This window comes from Rattus norvegicus, chromosome X (genome assembly GCF_021556685.1).
Source record: "Rattus norvegicus strain SHRSP/BbbUtx chromosome X, alternate assembly SHRSP_T2T, whole genome shotgun sequence".
Lineage (NCBI taxonomy): Eukaryota > Metazoa > Chordata > Mammalia > Rodentia > Muridae > Rattus > Rattus norvegicus.
The window spans coordinates 71,812,667-71,833,865 of NC_141554.1; the positions used below are offsets into that span (position 1 = coordinate 71,812,667).

Sequence of the window (21,199 nt, forward strand, 5' to 3'; positions counted from 1 at the left end):
GAAACGTAAATAAATAACCAAAAAAAAAAATATCTAGCATATCTGGTGACAGCTATCTGTGTACAATGTATGCTCTCCATTTCCCATTTTCTTCCTTTTACTTCACTGGCCAACTACAACTCAGCCTTCAAGACCCTATTCCTATATGTCAATGGAGTCTATGTCTTGCTCGATTCTGCTATATCCTACTTGGAGCTTAGGAGTCTCTCCTCTAATCCCTCAGCATTATATACATAAAGTAATAACTTAAATCTGGTATGGTGGTACATAATTCTAACCCTAGCATTTAGGAGACAGAACCAGAAAGATATAAGCCAGTATGGGCTATGTAAAATACTGTCTCACAAAACAAAAAAAAAAGTGAGCATGTGAAAAAGAATGGAAAAATTGAAAAAAAGTCAAAATGGATAAGTAGAAGGAAAAGAAGATGGGGTAAAAATAATTAACATAAGTAGTATTGTGGAATTATATGCATTAAGTTAATATTTCATTCATTCTGGAAAATCTAGGAATAAGGAACTCTGTTGCACTGTCATGTGTGCGTGAGAAAAACATTTAACATGCACAAAAACTGCTACACGAACCATAAGGAAAACAAATTATCAAAGTGTGAGAGATATGGGCAAATTATAACTTCTCTTTTACATTGATATTTTGCTTTGTAAACATAAATTCAGCATTCTAGTTACACAAATTCTTTTGTGTGTGTTAGACAAAATATACCCAATAAGTTTGTGTCAAGCACGGTCATAGTTCTGAGGGAATTTAGATAAGGCAAGGCCATTGGAGCCCGCTCTCAAGGCCCTCATACTCCATCAAGGACTAGAAATAAACTATAAAAGCCCATTTTCCTTTCACTTTATAAAAATGGATGCTGATATTAAGCTGACAACATCCTTCATAAACAGTCAGAATAAATAAAACACAAATCACCTATGGAAAGTGCTCTTTCTTCTGTATTGTATTGTATCTAGCTCAGATGGGCCTTAAATTCCTCCTTCCTCAATCACCAGAGTGCTTGGATTATAAGTATGAAGTACCACATCTGGTAGATGTGGTTTCTTATATTATTATAACGTTCTATCCTTTTCAGTCATTTGTTGGTTTATGTACCAAAGTGAATGCTGAAAGTGTCTGACAAAACATGTGAGAGTCATGCACAGAGAATCTGCTCTAAAGAAGCAGCTGGGTGAGACACTTCAGGAGCAGGACAAATGGACGTGGATTGCTTTTGGAACACCATGTCCAAGCAGGCAGAGCCAGTCAACTTCTGTCCTCACTGGAGGAAGAACTGCTAAAGATTTTAAGACATTGGTTCTGATTCAGCAAACCTCTCATGGACTGGGGAGACTCAATTTCTAGCCAGATGAAGTTGGGATCACTTGAGTTGACCAGACCAGCTGCGGAGCTGACAGCTGTTTTTCTCTCTCTCTCTCTCTCTCTCTCTCTCTCTCTCTCTCTCTCTCTCTCTCTCTCTCTCTCTCTCTCTCTCTCCCTCCCTCCCTCCCTCCCTCCCTCCTACTTGGCAGAGGACTGAAGCTTACGTTACCTGCCCCACCCACTTGAACTAGTGTCTGAGTTCCCAGCATGCAGTACAAGTGTGCAGGCAAGATATTAACCACTCTTTTTTACAGGATGTCAATGCTGCTCTAAGGCAGGAAATAAGACCTTTGCACACAGCAACATATGAGGGACCTTCACAAGAAAATAAAGAAAAGATTTACTATGCTGCTTTATTAAAAAGTGATGACCTCAAAAATTAGAAAACAGGAAACAATAACTCAGGGTTTTCTTTTGTGGTGGAAGTGATGGCAATGCTAGGTTTGCTTACCGCACAGCTGCATGTATATGCCCGACAGTATCTACTGCTGTGATAAACACCAGGACCATAAGCAACTTGGGAGAAAAGGGTTTATTTCAGATTATAGTTCCATGTCAGAGTCTATCACTGAGGTAAACCAGAGCAGGAACCTAGAGGCAGGAGCTAATACGGAAGTCATGAAGGAGAAAAGTTTACTCTTCTTTTTATAGCATCCATGACCACCAATCCAGGAGCAGTACCACACACAGTGAGCTGGGCCCTCACACACAAATAATCAATCAAGAAAATGAACCACAAATTTGCCAGTCTAGCATGGGATCATTTTCTTAATTGAGGCACCCATTTCCAATATGACTCTAGCGTGTGTCAAGTTGACACAAAACTTGCCAGCACACAAGCCAAATGCCCTATGTTCTACCACTAAGATACCCCCCAGACCCTCCGTAATACTTTATGGTAAGGATAAAAATAACATAGTTCAGCAGTTTGACAGAGGGCAATGACATCTAATAGGCACCTAAATATGAAAAACTGCATGGAGAGAAGTTGTCTCTTTGCTTAGGTCCTTGGACCAGACAGAGAAAGCAATATGAACATGGTCTTGAAGCACAACAAAGAATAACAACACTGGGAATGGTGGCACTGAAGAGACTGAAGAATAAGTATGGTGAGTTCCAGAGTAGCCCAAGCTGTCACAGCAAGATCATTGCTCGAAAACTCCAAAACTAAATAAATGATGGCAAGACATAAATCTAAAGTTTATAAATCTTATAAGGTTGAATTCGTTGTTTTTTGTTGCTGTGATAAAATACCATGGTCAAAAGCAATCCATGGAAGACCCATTTTATTTTGGCTTAGGTTTCCAGAGGGATAAAAGTCCATGATGACAGCAGATATGTGGCAGCAGGCAGCTGATGCAGGAAGCTGAGGAAATTATATCTTCAAAGGCAAATGTGAAGCAGAAATATGAAGGGGGGTGTCATAAACCCTCAAAGCCTACCCCCTACGATGTATTTCCTAATAATCAAGGCTGCACCGTCTTCGGGTAACATTCTCTCCCCCAAAGTATCTACCAACTGGAGGACAAGTGTTCAGATATTTAAGTTTTATTGAAAATGAGCCTATAAGGGGTTTTCATTTAAAGCATTGCAAACTTACAATGCAGACGTTAAAGAGGAATGTATACAGTTTAAAGTTTAAAAATTGTTTACATACAGTTTAAACTTGAAAGTTTCACATTAATGCATCACAGGAAAGGCACGAACATTTGAGCATCAAGCACATTTTATATATGATCTCACATTGTCCTTACAACATGGACACAATTAATACCCGTGCATTATAGTCAAAATAAAGGCTGACAAAGGCAAAATGGTTCCATGTCGTGGAAGCAGCGAGTAGAAACTGAGTCTGGTCCCTTGTCCTAGTGTGCTGGGACACTCCCAAACAGCTGCACAGTATACGAGACTCGGGAGATAGGTCCCTTCTCTATGCCTTAGGTTTGAGCTATTAATATGTGCCAATCTGTGAAACAGCAATAAGCGACTCTTACCTCAAATTGAATATTACATGAGCATCTTAAGAATATGTGAACATACGTATGTGCTTATAATATTGCAAAGTTAGAAGAGCCCACAATTCATATCTAGCTTCTTTTCCAGGAATAACCTAAATTAAGGTATCAAATGGCAACAGATGCCTCTTTGAAAGATCTCAGAGAAGGGAGGGGGAGGGCACAGTGCTATCAACTTCTTCCCCTTATAGCATAGAATTGTTAAAAACATAATTGCACAGAGCAAATACTTCCTCGATTTGAACTTCCACCCTTCCTGGCAGGATTTTGGTCTATTTCTCTTCCTTCAGATCTTTCAGGAAATGGGAAACAGATGAGCATGGCAATGTGGGTAACCGAATTGGAGAATAATTGTTAACCTCAGGAGAATCATGAAGTGAGAACCTCCCCCACCTCCAAATATTTCCCCTTCTGTGACAAATGTCTAGTAGGCAAAAAAGACCTCAAGATTCTAGTCTTAGTTCTGTTACTAACTACCTGAGAAAACTTTACCTAATTCCCCAAGTGAAAATAGCCAGGGGTGGTTGAGTACGTCTTTAACCCCAGAACTCCAGGAGTCGGGAGCATGAGGTTCTCTCCTGAGTTTGAGGCCATCCAGGTTTACATAGTGAGCTGCAGCCCAGTCACTGATGCACAGTAAGACCCTGTTTCACAGGCAAACTAAAAACAGAGCAGAACATAAAGTGCTAATAATTCGATGATGAGATCATACAAATACTAGATGCTAAAGTCTGTAGAGTAAATAACTTTCTCAACCTGAGAGGAAACAAGTCAAGGTTAAGATCCTGGGATACAGTTGAACTCTAGAGTACTTGCCTAGCATGTGTGAGTCCCATCTCTCTGCAGTGACAAAAGAAAAAATCAGACCTTCTAAGTGTCAGTCCCTAAATTCTACCCAAGTATCGTCAAGGAAATTAAAGAAAAGGGGACTATCAATTTGGAGGCAGGGGCTTCAGGGAAGGTATCTGGGAGGGACTTTAAGGAGAAAAAGACAGGAGGAAGATGGCATAATTTTATTTCAATTAAAAAAATTTGAAAGGAAAAGAGAAAGAAAGAATAGTTAAGAGGTGAGAGACCCCTTAGTCCCTATTCTCTTCCAATTAGACCTCTAGGTTTCCATCAGAAATATTTTCCCATGACACATTATTTTCCCGAGCATGCATCTAGTTTGTACAGTGTTTGCTTAGCATGTAAGAGACCCGGGGTTTCATCTCCAGCACTGAACAAGCTGGGCAAAGTGCTGCATGCCTGTAATCCCAGCATTCAGTAGAGCCAAGAAATCAGAACTTCAAAGTCATTCTCAACAACATAGTGTATTAGAGGCTGATCTGGTATACATGAGACATTGTCTTAAAAAGAAATTCCAAGTTGGTTCTCTTGCTCCTCATTATCACTTTCAGCCAGAACACAGTTGACTGATGGACAAATCCCCACAATTCCCACTGCCCATAGTCATGTACTTTGCCATGTGATACTGCAACGCCTTTCACTAAAGGCAGAATGCACGTCACTTCAATGTTTAGCTTGTCCACTTGACTAAATTTAGACCCTGAATTTGTGAAGAAGTGACAGTGTAGCAGCTTTGTGTCTTGCCTTAAAATATCTCATTTCTCTGCTCAAGGACCATGGGCATTGCTGCTAGTATCATAAGAAGAGTAAGAACACACGGCCACTGTCTTTTACAGGAAGAGTATAAATGCATGGAGCAAACAAAAAGAAAGCCCCTGGTCAGTGGAGCCATTCTAGCCAATATACAGATGAGCGAGAATAAATGCTTACTGATAGGTAACACTGAGTTTTAAGGTCCTTATCATGTAGTTTTATAATAGGTAACCAATATGTGAGGTGTGATGTGTCTACTACAAAAGTATTTTGGGACCATGATAGATGTCTAAAAGCACTGAAAATTGTAGTCCAAATTAAATTTCATACACACTATCAAGTGATTTGACACATGAACCAACCTTTCTAATATAGGGGCTTATCATTGAGCTTAAACACCCGCATTCTTTAAAAGCTCATCTCCCAGCCTCAGTTCATTTCAAGAATAATACTTCTATCACAGGGTTGTCGCAAGCTCAAAAGAAATGATGCATGATAAATACTTAAGAAATGTATTGCATAAGTGATAAGGACAAGGATGAAACGTGGTAACTTCTATGATACTGTTAAAGAGGGGGAGGAAAAATATTTTGAAAATACTAACATTAAAATATTCCCCTTTGATTAAAAAAAATTCTGTTTGGTAGGGTGTGGGGTTTATCTCAGTGGAAGGTCATATGCGATCTATGATTCTCTACATGCAGCTGCCAGCTCCCAAATCTAAAGTCGGAATGGGGTTAAAAGCTCTTTATTCTCCCTTACTAATAAATAATAACTCTTCTTTAATTGTCAAAGCATATAAGAAACCTATAAGGAACTAAGTACATCACAGCTCAAACACACAAAAGCAATACAAACTAATGTAAAATACAACTCTGTTTTTCCAGGAGGGGTAATGCACTCTAGAGCTTCAGAGTGCATTAGGAAGATCATGAACTCAAAAATAGCCTGGCACACATAGTAAGACCCAGTCTCACAAACAACACGATCTTTGCTCATGCTCTCCCGGGGAGTATACATGTCTCTGTCAGCAGAATTTAGTTTCCTGGAGGAGATTCTCTCAGAGGAAGCCAGCCTTTGAAAAACTGGATGTCTTCCAGGATTGTTGTGCCTGGTGGGACTGACAACACATTGCCCGCTAAGAGACAGAACACACAAGTATCTGCTTTGTTTAAAACTTGGGCAAATAAATAAGACATTATATTAGCTAAGTTATCTAGATAGATATTTGGCTTACAGTATCCTGTAAACATAAAAATGTATCCCTTGGCTTTTGAGATGGCAGTTTAAAGACCTAGCCAAGTTCTAGTCTTGGCCTGCATTAGACACGGAACTTTAAAAATCCATAAAGTATACAACTCCATCCCTCACTTACCCTGTCTTTCTGCTGGAGGTGGGCTGCTATCCCACAGTCAAAGCTCTGACCCGTAACTGTTCCTGTCTCAAAGAACTGCAGGGATGGAAATGGAGAAGAGCCTGAGGAACAGAAGGTCCAGCGTCAGGCCCAGAGTGGGATCCAGCTCAAGGGGAGGCCCCAAGACCTGACACTATTACTGAGGCTATGGGACATTCACAAAAAGGGACCTATCATGGCTGCCCTCCGAATGACCCAACAAGCAGCTGAAAGAGTCAGATGCAGACATGTACACCCAACCAATGAACAGAAGCCACTGACCCTCTTGGTGAATTAGGGAAAAACTAGAGGAAGCTGAGGAGGAGGGCGACCCTGTAGGAGGACCAGCAGTCTCAACCTGGACCCCTGAGATCTCTGAGATCTCCAACCAGCTGAGATGAGGTTCCCAACACTTATACAGCAGAGGACTGCCAGGTCTGGGTTCAGTCACAGAAGATGCACCTAACGCTCAAGAGACTGGAGGCCCCAGGGAGTTTAGAGGTCTGGTGGGGTGTGTGGGGTGGGGATATCCTCATGAAGACAGGGGATGGAGGAGGTATGGGATGTGGAACAGTTGGACGGTGGGCCAGGAGAGGATAAAGTCTGGAGTGTAAAAAAAAAGAAGACGAAGAAAAAGGCACCCAGCTCCCTCCTCTCATCATTTTCAGATAAAGAAAATGAATCTGATCTATTACTACTCATTTAGATTGTGGTTATTTTTAATAGCAGTAAGGAGCTTTACTACTTATTATTTAGGCCATTTTCAGATGAGGTAACTGACCCTTGCAAAGGCTGGGTTACAGGACAAAATGGGACCGGAGCATAGAGCAGGGGTATCTGATTCTGTCTGAAAGAAAATGGCCAGTGATAAGATATCATTATGTGAAAGTAATAACTCTGGGTCTAAAAGGTTATTGCAGCGCTATTGGGCTACATGAAGTCTCAAGTCTTCTCACAGGAGTCTACGTTTTCTCAATGCAACTAGAACCATACCTAAAACACCATAACCAGGGAGACAGCTTAGAAGGAAAAGTGTGATTACCTCTGACAAGTAGTAATATAATACAAAGTAAATTGGTAGCAATAGATCATATTCCGTTATGGTTTTTTAAAACTAGAGATCACAATAAGTATATGTATCTAGGCAGGTATTGTGTAGTAGTTTCCTCCAAGATTAAACCCTTTCATCTTGGAGGGAAGTTCTTTAAGGTAAAGGAAGTTTACAAGGATATGAGATAATAGTATTGTCAGGAAAGATGAAACATTTCATAACGTAGAGAAGCTGGTTAAACCTGGAAGTTTACAACTCAAAAGAGTTGCACGAGGTCCCTGATACTAACATGGTCCATCAGGCCCTTCCCTCCCTAAGAGTATATAAGCAGTAAGGACTGCTGAGTGACACACTCAGACCAGACTGAGCAGCCCAGAAGAATCAGAGATCAACCAAACAACCTTGAGGAAGCCAAACTTCCTTAAATTGACAGAGACCAGTCATGCTCAGACCAATTGAGCCACTAGGAAAATACACTCACTTTCCAACCCATTGAGCTGCCTGGAGCTTGTGCAATATGCTCTATTCCCAGTTTTGTGATCTGTCACCCATCCTGGGGTAGATTTTGGTAATACAGTTGTTTTTTGAGTGATTTCTGCTCCTGTAAGTAACCCTTCACCCATATTTCTGTAAGTAACCCCAATAAAACTCATTGGTTCACCAAGTTGGATTTTGGCAATATCCAAAACTTTGGTTCCAGGTCAGTTCCTTATTTGGGTTGAACAGACAGTTTTTTCATATCTCCCCAGAAATAGTGTCACACAACAGCGGGAACCTTCCATATAAGCTCTTAATAGACTTACAAAATTCTCGGTCATTAAATCTGATCCAAAAGAAAGAAGGGAGGAGTCAGATATAGGACCTATTCCTGCCACCCATTTTCTGTGCACCTTGATGGGGGTCCATTTCCCTGGATGAGTCTTAAATACATTCTATACATTGAATACATTTATAAAAGATAGGAAATAAGAAAAAACTCTTGAGCAGCTCTCTGCTCCCAGACCCTGTGGGAAAGAGACCTCACCGCCTGATCAGGTAGGCACTCCTGAGGCTGCAGAGCAGAAGAGACCACCAACACTGCCCACCCCTGCCCACATCCCTGGCCCAAGAGGAAACTGTATAAGGCCTCTGGGCTCCCGTGGGGGAGGGCCCAGGAGCAGCAGGACCCCTGCCTGAGACACCGCCGGAACCTGAAGGAAACAGACCAGATAAACAGTTCTTTGCACCCAAATCCCGTGGGAGGGAGAGCTAAACCTTCAGAGAGGCAGACAAGCCTGGGAAACCAGAAGAGACTGCTCTCTGCACACACATCTCGGACACCAGAGGAAAACACCAAAGGCCATCTGGAACCCTGGTGCACTGAAGCTCGCGGAAGGGGCGGCACAGGTCTTCCTGGTTGCTGCCGCTGCAGAGAGCCCGTGGGCAGCACCCCACGAGCGAACTTGAGCCTCGGGACCACAGGTAAGACCAACTTTTCTGCTGCAAGAAAGCTGCCTGGTGAACTCAAGACACAGGCCACAGGAACAGCTGAAGACCTGTAGAGAGGAAAAATTACACGCCCGAAAGCAGAACACTCTGTCCCCATAACTGACTGAAAGAGAGGAAAACAGGTCTACAGCACTCCTGACACACAGGCTTATAGGACACTCTAGCCACTGTCAGAAATAGCAGAACAAAGTAACACTAGAGATAATCTGATGGCGAGAGGCAAGCACAGGAACCCAAGCAACAGAAACCAAGACTACATGGCATCATCGGAGCCCTATTCTCCCACCAAAACAAACATGGAATATCCAAACACACCAGAAAAGCAAGATCTAGTTTCAAAATCATATTTGATCATGATGCTGGAGGACTTCAAGAAAGACGTGAAGAACTAACTCCCTTAGGGAAACACAGGAAAACATTAATAAACAAGTAGAAGCCTTCAGAGAGGAATCGCAAAAATCCCTGAAAGAATCGCAGAAATCCCTGAAAGAATTCCAGGAAAACACAATCAAACAATTGAAGGAATTAAAAATGGAAATAGAAGCAATCAAGAAAGAACACATGGAAACAACCCTGGATATAGAAAACCAAAAGAAGAGACAAGGAGCTGTAGATACAAGCCTCACCAACAGAATTCAAGAGATGGAAGAGAGAATCTCAGGAGCAGAAGATTCCACAGAAATCATTGACACAACTGTCAAGGATAATGTAAAGCGGAAAAAGCTACTGGTCCAAAACATACAGGAAATCCAGGACTCAATGAGAAGATCAAACCTAAGGATAATAGGTATAGAAGAGAGTGAAGACTCCCAGCTCAAAGGACCAGTAAATATCTTCAACAAAATCATAGAAGAAAACTTCCCTAACCTAAAAAAAAGAGATACCCATAGGCATACAAGATGCCTACAGAACTCCAAATAGATTGGACCAGAAAAGAAACACCTCCCTTCACATAATAGTCAAAACACCAAAAGCACAAAATAAAGAAAGAATATTAAAAGCAGTAAGGGAAAAAGGTCAAGTAACATATAAAGGCAGACCTATCAGAATCACACCAGACTTCTCGCCAGAAACTATGAAGGCCAGAAGATCCTGGACTGATGTCATACAGACCCTAAGAGAACACAAATGACAGCCCAGGTTACTGTATCCTGCAAAACTCTCAATTAACATACATGGAGAAACCAAGATATTCCATGACAAAACCAAATTTACACAATATCTTTCCACAAATCCAGCACTACAAAGGATAATAAATGGTAAAGCCCAACATAAGGAGGCAAGCTATACCCTAGAAGAAGCAAGAAACTAATCGTCTTGGCAACAAAACAAAGAGAAAGAAAGCACACAAACATAACCTCACATCCAAATATGAATAAAATGGGAAGCAATAATCACTATTCCTTAATATCTCTCAACATCAATCGGCTCAACTCCCCAATAAAAAGAAATAGATTAACAAACTGGATACGCAACAAGGACCCTGCATTCTGCTGCCTACAGGAAACACACCTCAGAGACAAAGACAGACACTACCTCAGAGTGAAAGGCTGGAAAACAACTTTCCAAGCAAATGGTCAGAAGAAGCAAGCTGGAGTAGCCATTCTAATATCAAATAAAATCAATTTTCAACTAAAAGTCATCAAAAAAGATAAGGAAGGACACTTAATATTCATCAAAGGAAAAATCCACCAAGATGAACTCTCAATCCTAAATATCTATGCCCCAAATACAAGGGCACCTACATATGTAAAAGAAACCTTACTAAAGCTCAAAACACACATTGGACCTCACACAATAATAGTGGGACATTTCAACACCCCACTCTCATCAATGGACAGATCATGGAAACAGAAATTAAACAGTGATGTCGACAGACTAAGAGAAGTCATGAGCCAAATGGACTTAACGGATATTTATAGAACATTCTATCCTAAAGCAAAAGGATATACCTTCTTCTCAGCTCCTCATGGTACGTTCTCCAAAATTGACCATATAATTGGTCAAAAAATGGGCCTCAACAGGTACAGAAAGATAGAAATAATCCCATGCCTGCTATCGGACCACCACGGCCTAAAACTGGTCTTCAATAACAATCAAGGAAGAATGTCCACATATACTTGGAAATTGAACAATGCTCTACTCAATGATAACCTGGTCAAGGAAGAAATAAAGAAAGAAATTAAAAACTTTTAGAATTTAATGAAAATGAAGATACAACATACCCAATCTTATGGGACACAATGAAAGCTGTGCTAAGAGGAAAACTCATAGCGCTGAGTGCCTGCAGAAAGAAACAGGAAAGAGCATATGTCAGCAGCTTGACAGCACACCTAAAAGCTCTAGAACAAAAAGAAGCAAATACACCCAGGAGGAGTAGAAGGCAGGAAATAATCAAACTCAGAGCTGAAATCAACCAAGTAGAAACAAAAAGGACCATAGAAAGAATCAACAGAACCAAAAGTTGGTTCTTTGAGAAAATCAACAAGATAGATAAACCCTTAGCCAGACTAACGAGAGGACACAGAGAGTGCGTCCAAATTAACAAAATCAGAAATGAAAAGGGAGACATAACAACAGATTCAGAGGAAATTCAAAAAATCATCAGATCTTACTATAAAAACCTATATTCAACAAAACTTGAAAATCTTCAGGAAATGGACAATTTCCTAGACAGATACCAGGTACCGAAGTTAAATCAGGAACAGATAAACCAGTTAAACAACCCCATAACTCCTAAGGAAATAGAAGCAGTCATTAAAGGTCTCCCAACCAAAAAGAGCCCAGGTCCAGACGGGTTTAGTGCAGAATTCTATCAAACCTTCATAGAAGACCTCATACCAATATTATCCAAACTATTCCACAGAATTGAAACAGATGGATCACTACCGAATACCTTCTACGAAGCCACAATTACTCTTATACCTAAACCACACAAAGACACAACAAAGAAAGAGAACTTCAGACCAATTTCCCTTATGAATATCGACGCAAAAATACTCAACAAAATTCTGGCAAACCGAATCCAAGAGCACATCAAAACAATCATCCACCATGACCAAGTAGGCTTCATCCCAGGCATGCAGGGATGGTTTAATATACGGAAAACCATCAACGTGATCCATTATATAAACAAACTGAAAGAACAAAACCACATGATCATTTCATTAGACGCTGAGAAAGCATTTGACAAAATTCAACACCCCTTCATGATAAAAGCCCTGGAAAGAATAGGAATTCAAGACCCATACCTGAACATAGTAAAAGCCATATACAGCAAACCAGTTGCTAACATTAATCTAAATGGAGAGAAACTTGAAGCAATCCCACTAAAATCAGGGACTAGACAAGGCTGCCCACTCTCTCCCTACTTATTCAATATAGTTCTTGAAGTTCTAGCCAGAGCAATCAGACAACAAAAGGAGGTCAAGGGGATACAGATCGGAAAAGAAGAAGTCAAAATATCACTATTTGCAGATGATATGATAGTATATTTAAGTGATCCCAAAAGTTCCACCAGAGAACTACTAAAGCTGATAAACAACTTTAGCAAAGTGGCTGGGTATAAAATTAACTCAAATAAATCAGTTGCCTTCCTCTATACAAAAGAGAAACAAGCCGAGAAAGAAATTAGGGAAACGACACCCTTCATAATAGACCCAAATAATATAAAGTACCTCGGAGTGACTTTAACAAAGCAAGTAAAAGATCTGTACAATAAGAACTTCAAGACACTGAAGAAGGAAATTGAAGAAGACCTCAGAAGATGGAAAGATCTCCCATGCTCATGGATTGGCAGGATTAATATAGTAAAAATGGCCATTTTACCAAAAGCGATCTACAGATTCAATGCAATCCCCATCAAAATACCAATCCAATTCTTCAAAGAGTTAGACAGAACAATTTGCAAATTCATCTGGAATAACAAAAAACCCAGGATAGCTAAAGCTATCCTCAACAATAAAAGGACTGCAGGGGGAATCACTATCCCTGAACTCAAGCAGTATTACAGAGCAATAGTGATAAAAACTGCATGGTATTGGTACAGAGACAGACAGATAGACCAATGGAATAGAATTGAAGACTCAGAAATGTACCCACACACCTATGGTCACTTGATTTTTGACAAAGGAGCCAAAACCATCCAATGGAAAAAAGATAGCATTTTCAGCAAATGGTGCTGGTTCAACTGGAGGGCAACATGTAGAAGAATGCAGATCGATCCATGCTTATCACCCTGTACAAAGCTTAAGTCCAAGTGGATCAAGGACCTCCACATCAAAGCAGACACACTCAAACTAATAGAAGAAAAACTAGGGAAGCATCTGGAACACATGGGCACTGGAAAAAATTTCCTGAACAAAACACCAATGGCTTATGGTCTAAGATCAAGAATCGACAAATGGGATCTCATAAAACTGCAAAGCTTCTGTAAGGCAAAGGACACTGTGGTTAGGACAAAACGGCAACCAACAGATTGGGAAAAGATCTTTACCAATCCTACAACAGATAGAGGCCTTATATCCAAAATATACAAAGAACTCAAGAAGTTAGACCGCAGGGAAACAAATAACCCTATTAAAAAATGGGGCTCAGAGCTAAACAAAGAATTCACAGCTGAGGAATGCCGAATGGCGGAGAAACACCTAAAGAAATGTTCAACATCTTTAGTCATAAGGGAAATGCAAATCAAAACAACCCTGAGATTTCACCTCACACCAGTGAGAATGGCTAAGATCAAAAACTCAGGGGACAACAGATGCTGGCGAGGATGTGGAGAAAGAGGAACATTCCTCCATTGTTGGTGGGATTGCAAACTGGTACAACCATTCTGGAAATCAGTCTGGAGGATCCTCAGAAAATTGGACATTGAACTGCCTGAGGATCCAGCTATACCTCTCTTGGGCATATACTCACAAGATGCCCCAACATATAAAAAAGACACGTGCTCCACTATGTTCATTGCAGCCTTATTTATAATACCCAGAAGCTGGAAAGAACCCAGATGCCCTTCAACAGAGGAATGGATACAGAAAATGTGGTACATCTACACAATGGAATATTACTCAGCTATCAAAAACAACGACTTTATGAAATTCGTAGGCAAATGGTTGGAACTGGAAAATATCATCCTGAGTGAGCTAACCCAATCACAGAAAGACATACATGGTATGCACTCACTGATAAGTGGCTATTAGCCCAAATGCTTGAATTACCCTAGATGCCTAGAACAAATGAAACTCAAGACAGATGATCAAAATGTGAATGCTTCACTCCTTCATTAAAAGGGGAACAAGAATACCCTTGGCAGGGAATAGAGAGGCAAAGATTAAAACAGACACAGAAGGAACACCCATTCAGAGCCTGCCCCACATGTGGCCCATACATATACAGCCATCCAATTAGACAAGATGAATGCAGCAAAGAAGTGCAGGCCAACAGGAGCCGGATGTATATCGCTCCTGAGAGACACAGCCAGAATACAGCAAATACAGGGGCGAATGCCAGCAGCAAACCACTGAACTGAGAAAGGGACCCCTGTTGAAGGAATCGGAGAGAGAACTCGAAGAGCTTGAGGGAGCTCGATACCCCTTATGAACGGCAGTGCCAATCTACCAGAGCTTCCAGGGACTAAGCCACTACCTAAAGACTATACATGGACTGACCCTGGACTCTGACCTCATAAGTAGCAATGAATATTCTAGTAAGATCACCAGTGGAAGGGGAAGCCCTTGGTCCTGCTAAGACTGAACCTCCAGTGAACGTGATTGTTGGGGGGAGGGCAGTAATGGGGGGAGGATGGGGAGGGGAACACCCATAAAGAAGGGGAGGGGGAGGGATTAGGGGGATGTTTGCCTGGAAACCGGGAAAGGGAATAACACTCGAAATGTAAATAAGAAACACTCAATTAATAAAAAAAAAATAATAAAAAAAATCACCTGGGGCTTATGAATTATGTTTGCTTTTGAGATGTGTTTTGTTGCATTTCCTCTATTTGGATTTAAATTCCTATTCTTATTAAATGTGATGCATTCTATTTTTCATAAAGAAATGTTTCCGATCATTGCAGGTTTATATGCAGGTAATTAAAAAAAAAGAAAAAAGAAAAAACTCTTTAGTGTTTATTAAAATGGCACAGATAATTTTTTCTCTTCCCGGCCTTTTGAGTATGCTCTAAAAGTTCCCGGTTAACTTATAACATCTCTGCTCCTAAAAGTCCATGATTAACAGTCAGAATTCCTAGCCAGCCTAACAGTCTTCCTCCTTCCTATTTCTTTAGCTATCAAGCAGGCAAACACCATTCTCCGGGCAAGGAGAGCCAGTTTCCTAAGCCAAGGGGAGTATTATTATTCCCATTTGTCCTTGCCAATTACTGACCTAAGAGCTGGCCCACAACTTAGCCCATGAAATATAAGGAAAAGTCTGCTGGCAGATTTTAGAAGACATTTGTCTCTGTAGACAAAAGAATAAAAATGGCATATTAATGGAGCCCTTCTTTCTTACTGAAAAATGACAATGTAATATATTAACCTGTGGCATCTATGACCTTGAAGTAACATCTAAGAGAATTGTTGTATGAAGAACTGGAAGTAGCTTAGGGAAACCTGGAGCCTTCTACCCGCCAGAGCTCTTAACAACAAGTGTTGTCATTGTATTGGGTAATTTTATGCATTGACGTGGCTAGGCCATGTTGTCCAAATATCTGGTCAACCACTACTAGTCCAAGGATTGCTCTTAAGGTACTTTGTAAACAAGTAACACTGAGTCAGTGCACTTTGAACAAACCATATTATCTAGCACAATGAGTGTGAGACTCATCTAATACAAAGACTTTAGGAAATAAAAGTTTTCAAATCAACAAAGGAAGATATCTTCATACAAGAATTGCAATTTAGTCTCTTATCTAGGTTTCTAACTTGTTAACTCCTTCAATCATTCCCTTAACCCTCTACTCCCCACACTAGCCCCCACACACTTCTGAACTTATGAATGAATGGGTTATGTCCTGATAAATCCATCATAAGCTAAAAAAAAATGTAAGTCAGAAATGTATCAACTACACTTAACTTTCTGAATATCAAAGACAGAGCCAGGCATGGTGGCAAATGCATTTAATAACAAAACCTGGAAGTCTGAGATCAGAAGTTTGAGGCCAAAAGCTTGGATTACCCAAGATACAGTTGACAGACCACATGAAGCTTAAGAAGAAGGAAGACCAAAGTGTGGATGCTTCAGTCTTCTTAAAAGGGTGAACACAAATATTCTTAGGAGGAGATATGGAGACAAAGTTTGGGGCAGAGACTGAAGGAATGGCCATTCAGAGCCTGCCCAACCTGGGGATCCATCCCATATTCATACAGTCACCAAACCCAGATAATATTGCTGATGCCAAGAAGTGCATGCTGACAGAAGCCTGATATAGCTGCCTCCTGAGAGGCTCTGCCAGAGCATGATAAATACAGATGTGGATGCTCACAGCCAATCATTGAACTGAGAATGGGGTCCCCAGTGAAGGAGTTAGAAAAAGGACTGAAGGAGCTGAATGGGTCTGCAACCCCATAAGAACAACAATACCAACAACCAGAGCTCCCAGTGACTAGACCACCATCCAAAGAGTACACATCGGGGGAGACCCATGGCTCCAGCTGCATATGTAGCAGAGGATGGCTTTATTGGGCACTGATGGAAGGAGAAGCCCTTGGTCCTGCCAAGGCTGGACCACCCCCCCAGTGTAGGAGAATGTCAGGGTGGATAGGCGGGAAGGGGTAGGTGGTTGGGTGGGGGGACATAATCATAGAAGAAGGGGAGATGAGATAGGGGGTTTATGGATGGGAAATTGGGAAAAAGGACAACATTTAAAATGTAAATTAAAATTATCCAATTTAAAAAAACTTTTCAGTGATAAACTATTTTAAATAATATATTTTAATATATTCTTAAGAATATTAAGACTATATTAAAAACATAGTTTAAATATTTTTGAATATCTATGATAAAATGTCATATCTATGAAGGCTTAATAAATTTACAATATGGGGGAAAAAGAAGTTTGATACCAATCTGGACAATTTAACAAGACCTTGGCACAACCAACAAGTAAGGGGGGAAAAGTTTGTTTTTGTGACCATGTAGCCAACTTGGAACTCTGGCTTACTGCCACCACCGAACATCACAACAAGGCATTATACTACATTTGGTCAGTCTGAGAAATGTTAAAGTTCAAATTTTAAGTATGCTTTTTACTGAATGCATATTGCTTTAGCAACATAGTATAGGAAAATAATTATAAAGTAAAGCTATCATATACCAGAGAGCATATTTACTCACGTCTTGTTAATTCTATTCTTTAGAGAATCCTAAAACATGATCTAATCCTGCATTAGGAATAACTTGGGGGCAAGTGACTCATTCCATCACTTTTATCCTGGATACTCAGTATTTCTCATACCGTCCTAAACATTACCAAAATCCTAGGAGATAAACTAGAATTTCCACAGCTCCACCTACTAATGAGAGCTAACAGTTAATAATTCAGAATTAATTGTGCTAAGTAATTTAATTTTATGCTTCTCTGGTGTAAAGAAAGATCTCTCCTGAGAGACACAGCCAGAACATGTCAAATACAGAGGTGAATGCTAGCAGCAAACCACTGAACTGAGAACAGGACCCCCTTGGGGGGAATTAGAGGAAGGATTGAAAGAGCTGAAGGAGCTTGCTACCCCATAAGAACAATGCCAACCAACCAGAGCTTCCAGGGACTAAACCACTACCCAAAGACTGAACCAGGGCTCCAACTGCATATGTAGCAGAGGATGGACTTGCTGGGCATCAATGGAAGAAGAAGCCCTTGGTCCTGCCAAGGTTGGACCCCCAGTGTAGGGGATTGTTGGGGTGGGAGAGGGTAAGGGGAGATGGATGGAGTGGAAAACACCCTTATAGAAGGGGACAGGGGGCTTATGGACAGGAAATCAGGAAAGGGAATAACATTTGAAATGTAAATAAATATCCAATAAAAAAATAAAAATAAAAAAGAATAAAAACAAAACAAAAACAAAAACAAAAACTCTCCTTTACCAGCTAGAACCAAGGAGGCTGTACCAGAGAAGAAAAATAAGGCTGCTGCTACGCCAGGAACCCTTAAGAAAAAGCGAAGGAATTTCAGAGTTGAGGGTGAAGCGCCTGAGGAAGAAGTTTGCCCTGAAGACACTGCGAAAGGCAAGGAGGAAGCTCATCTAGGAGAAGGCAAAGCACTATCACAAGGAGTGCAGACAGACGTACCGGACTGAGATTCACATGGCTAGGACGGCAAGGAGAGCTGGGAACTCCTATGCGCCCGCAGAACCAAAATTGGCCTTTGTCATCAGAATCAATGGAGTAAGCCCAAAGGTGCGCAAGGTGCTGCAGCTGCTTCGTCTCCGGCAGATCCTCCATGGCACCTTTGTGAAGCTCAGCAAGGCTTCAGTGAACATGCGGAGGATCGTGGAACCGTACCTTGCCTGGGGTACCCCAGCCTGAAGTCAGTAAATGAGCTCATCTACAAGCGAGGCTATGGCAAAATCAATAAAAAGCGCATTGCCTTGACAGATCACTCCTTGACTGCACTACCTCTTGGTAAATTTGGCATCATCTGCATGGAGGATCTAATTCATGAGATCTATACAGTTGGAAAACGCTTTAAGGAAGCAAATAACTTCCTATGGCCCTTCAAACTATCTTCCCCACCAGGTGGAATGAAGAAAAAGACAACTCACTCTGTAGAAGGTGGAGACGCTGGCAACAGGGAAGGCCAGATAAACAGGCTTATTAGACGATGAACTATGGTATTGCCTGTGGTATTTTTATAATCTGGTCGGTTAATAAACAGTCACAGCTTGGCAAAAAAGAAAGAAAAAAGAAAAAAAAGAACTAAGTAGAAGAAAAGAATCCTTCTGGATATAGACTTTGCAGTTGCATCCTGGCTCTGCCATTTCGTAGACCATATGACCTTGAATAAGTTCTTATCGTCTCAGAGCCTTTGCTGCCTCACTGGTAAAATAACAAATACTGTCTTCATGGGGTAGCATGAGAATGCTATGTTCCTGCTACACATCACAGCCTCACGCACAGTAAGAACCAAATGAACACTATCTCCTACAGGTTTTTTTTTCTACATAACAATATAAAAATTTTACTTGACCTTTATAGTAACCATTAGCTATGCAGAGTGATGGCTAATGGGATTAGAATGAAGTAAAACCTAAAATCCTGTTCCTGGGTCACACTAGATCACAAGAGCAGCAGCTAGCACTTGTGACATTTGATATTTCCTCTGGTGTAGGAAGGGGAAGAATATCCTAATGACCATCTAAAGCAAAAAGTGATTGCTCTCATGCAGCACCTCTCATTGTCCTTGAGCAGTAATGCTGAGATCAGCCGATGCTAACAGCAAACAAGCAAGATCGGGCAGCCCCTGTTCACCCAAGAAAGGTGACTCACAAACTATAAAACGTTGTGAAGGTGGGTTGAAATGGGAAGGGCACTGCGAAGGTTAAGGTAGACATAGCAGGCTCGTTTTGATTGTGTAAGAGAAGAAAACTGTTGGTGACTTTGTTCTATGGCACAATTCCTCACCGCTGCAGGATGGCCAAAGAGATGGAAAGCAAATGTGACGTTTTTGCTAGATCAAGTTCTACTTTCTATCATGTATTATGAGGATGGTATTCTCTTTTTACTCTGCTCTTCAGGCTCGCCATCATTCTTTTCCTGTGTTGCAGGGATAGGACACCTTGTAAAAGATATTTGCAAGGCACCTACTCTGAGCCAGGTACTTCCCATTTGTGGTGATATTTGGTGTTAAGTACATTTGTCCACTCAAGGGACTGCCTTCTTCTATATACAAAGAGTTTATAAACACTGGATAAACCAAATTCTCGTGCATTTTTTTCTAAATTAGGATATATTTTTCTAGAAAGTAACACAAAGCTCTGTTATATTGATGGTGGCAAGGGATGGTAAAATCTACTAAACCCACCCAGGGATCATCTGATACTAGCTCCAGTAAACATGCATCCATCCTACAATGCAGATAGATATGAATATGAGAGAGAAAGATCTTGAAAAGCATTTCAAATACACATGAGAAGACATATTAAGCGATATTTAGGGCAATATTTTGTACTCATAAGCATGAAAACAATTATCAATGAACAAAACAAGTTAAAGATGCCATAGCGCGTTATGTTCTCTCTCATTTGTGGATTATAGCTCTGAATCTTCAGATAACAATGGAGTAACTTTAGCTACCAGGAGAGTAAATATGAACTGTGGTAGCAAAGCCCTAAAGGAGGAAATTAGGACATAGATGCTATGAAGGGGGAAAGAGAAAAATGGAGGAGGGTAGTTACCTGAAGAGGGAGGGAAGGCAACGCAAAGGAAGAGGAAAGAAGGGTTAAGTAACACTAAGGATGTTTCAAACAGCCATTGGGGATCATATTATTTTACTTTAACTGAAAATTACGGGTATGTACATATGTACTGGTGTATGTACGTATGTGTGTATATGTAAATACATGCTTCTAAAGGAAGTTAGGCAATTTGGAGTGACACTGTTCCCCTCAAAATCATAAACTATCTAAAGAAAACCTCAGTGCTTCATTCCAAGATATTGGTCAGGGGAGCCAAAGAGATGCCCCAAACAATACAGGCTATTGCTATTGCCCTCTGTTGCCTCTGAAAAGTTGAAATTAAGACTCTATTGCTGAATTCACATCCAACTTTAGACACAGGACTTGGAGGTGTCCAACTGGAATTTACCTGGAAGCCTCCTCCATGAGGTCTAACTCTCATAGTATCTATCAGAAGGACCTATGCAAGCTGCCAAGGGAGGAAATTCATAAATAATCTTACCTAACTGTGATGCCTATGAACCATGAAGATCAAAACAGCAAGATGTCTTCAAAGGTTCAGTAATAGAAATTATTTATATCTAGGGGCTAACAAATAGCTATCAAATTTGATGTAAGGCCCATGCAATAGAACAGAATTCATGCATAGTACTAGAAACCTAGCCAAGTCTTGTGTCTGGTGAAGCCATGGATCCAGAGGAGAATCTACTATTGTCACTTTCCTAAAACACTATAGTTTCTAACTGCATTTTAAATACTTATCATTATACCAATACATGTGCAGAGCTGTCAGCTCTCATCAAAGAAGCTTGTTTTGTAGCAGATGGGAGACTATTACAGAAATTCACAACTGGACAAAACAGAGAAGAACTGACCCTGGGGTACT

At 40.7% G+C, this 21,199-nt stretch overlaps 1 protein-coding gene and 1 pseudogene across 4 annotated transcripts in view; one reads left to right on the forward strand and one right to left on the reverse strand.

Moving 5' to 3' along the window:
* Nucleotides 1–21,199, reverse strand: part of Ophn1 (oligophrenin 1) — a 396,257-nt gene that overhangs the window by 203,213 nt on the left and 171,845 nt on the right.
* Nucleotides 2,456–18,791, forward strand: LOC108349108 (60S ribosomal protein L7 pseudogene; annotated as a pseudogene).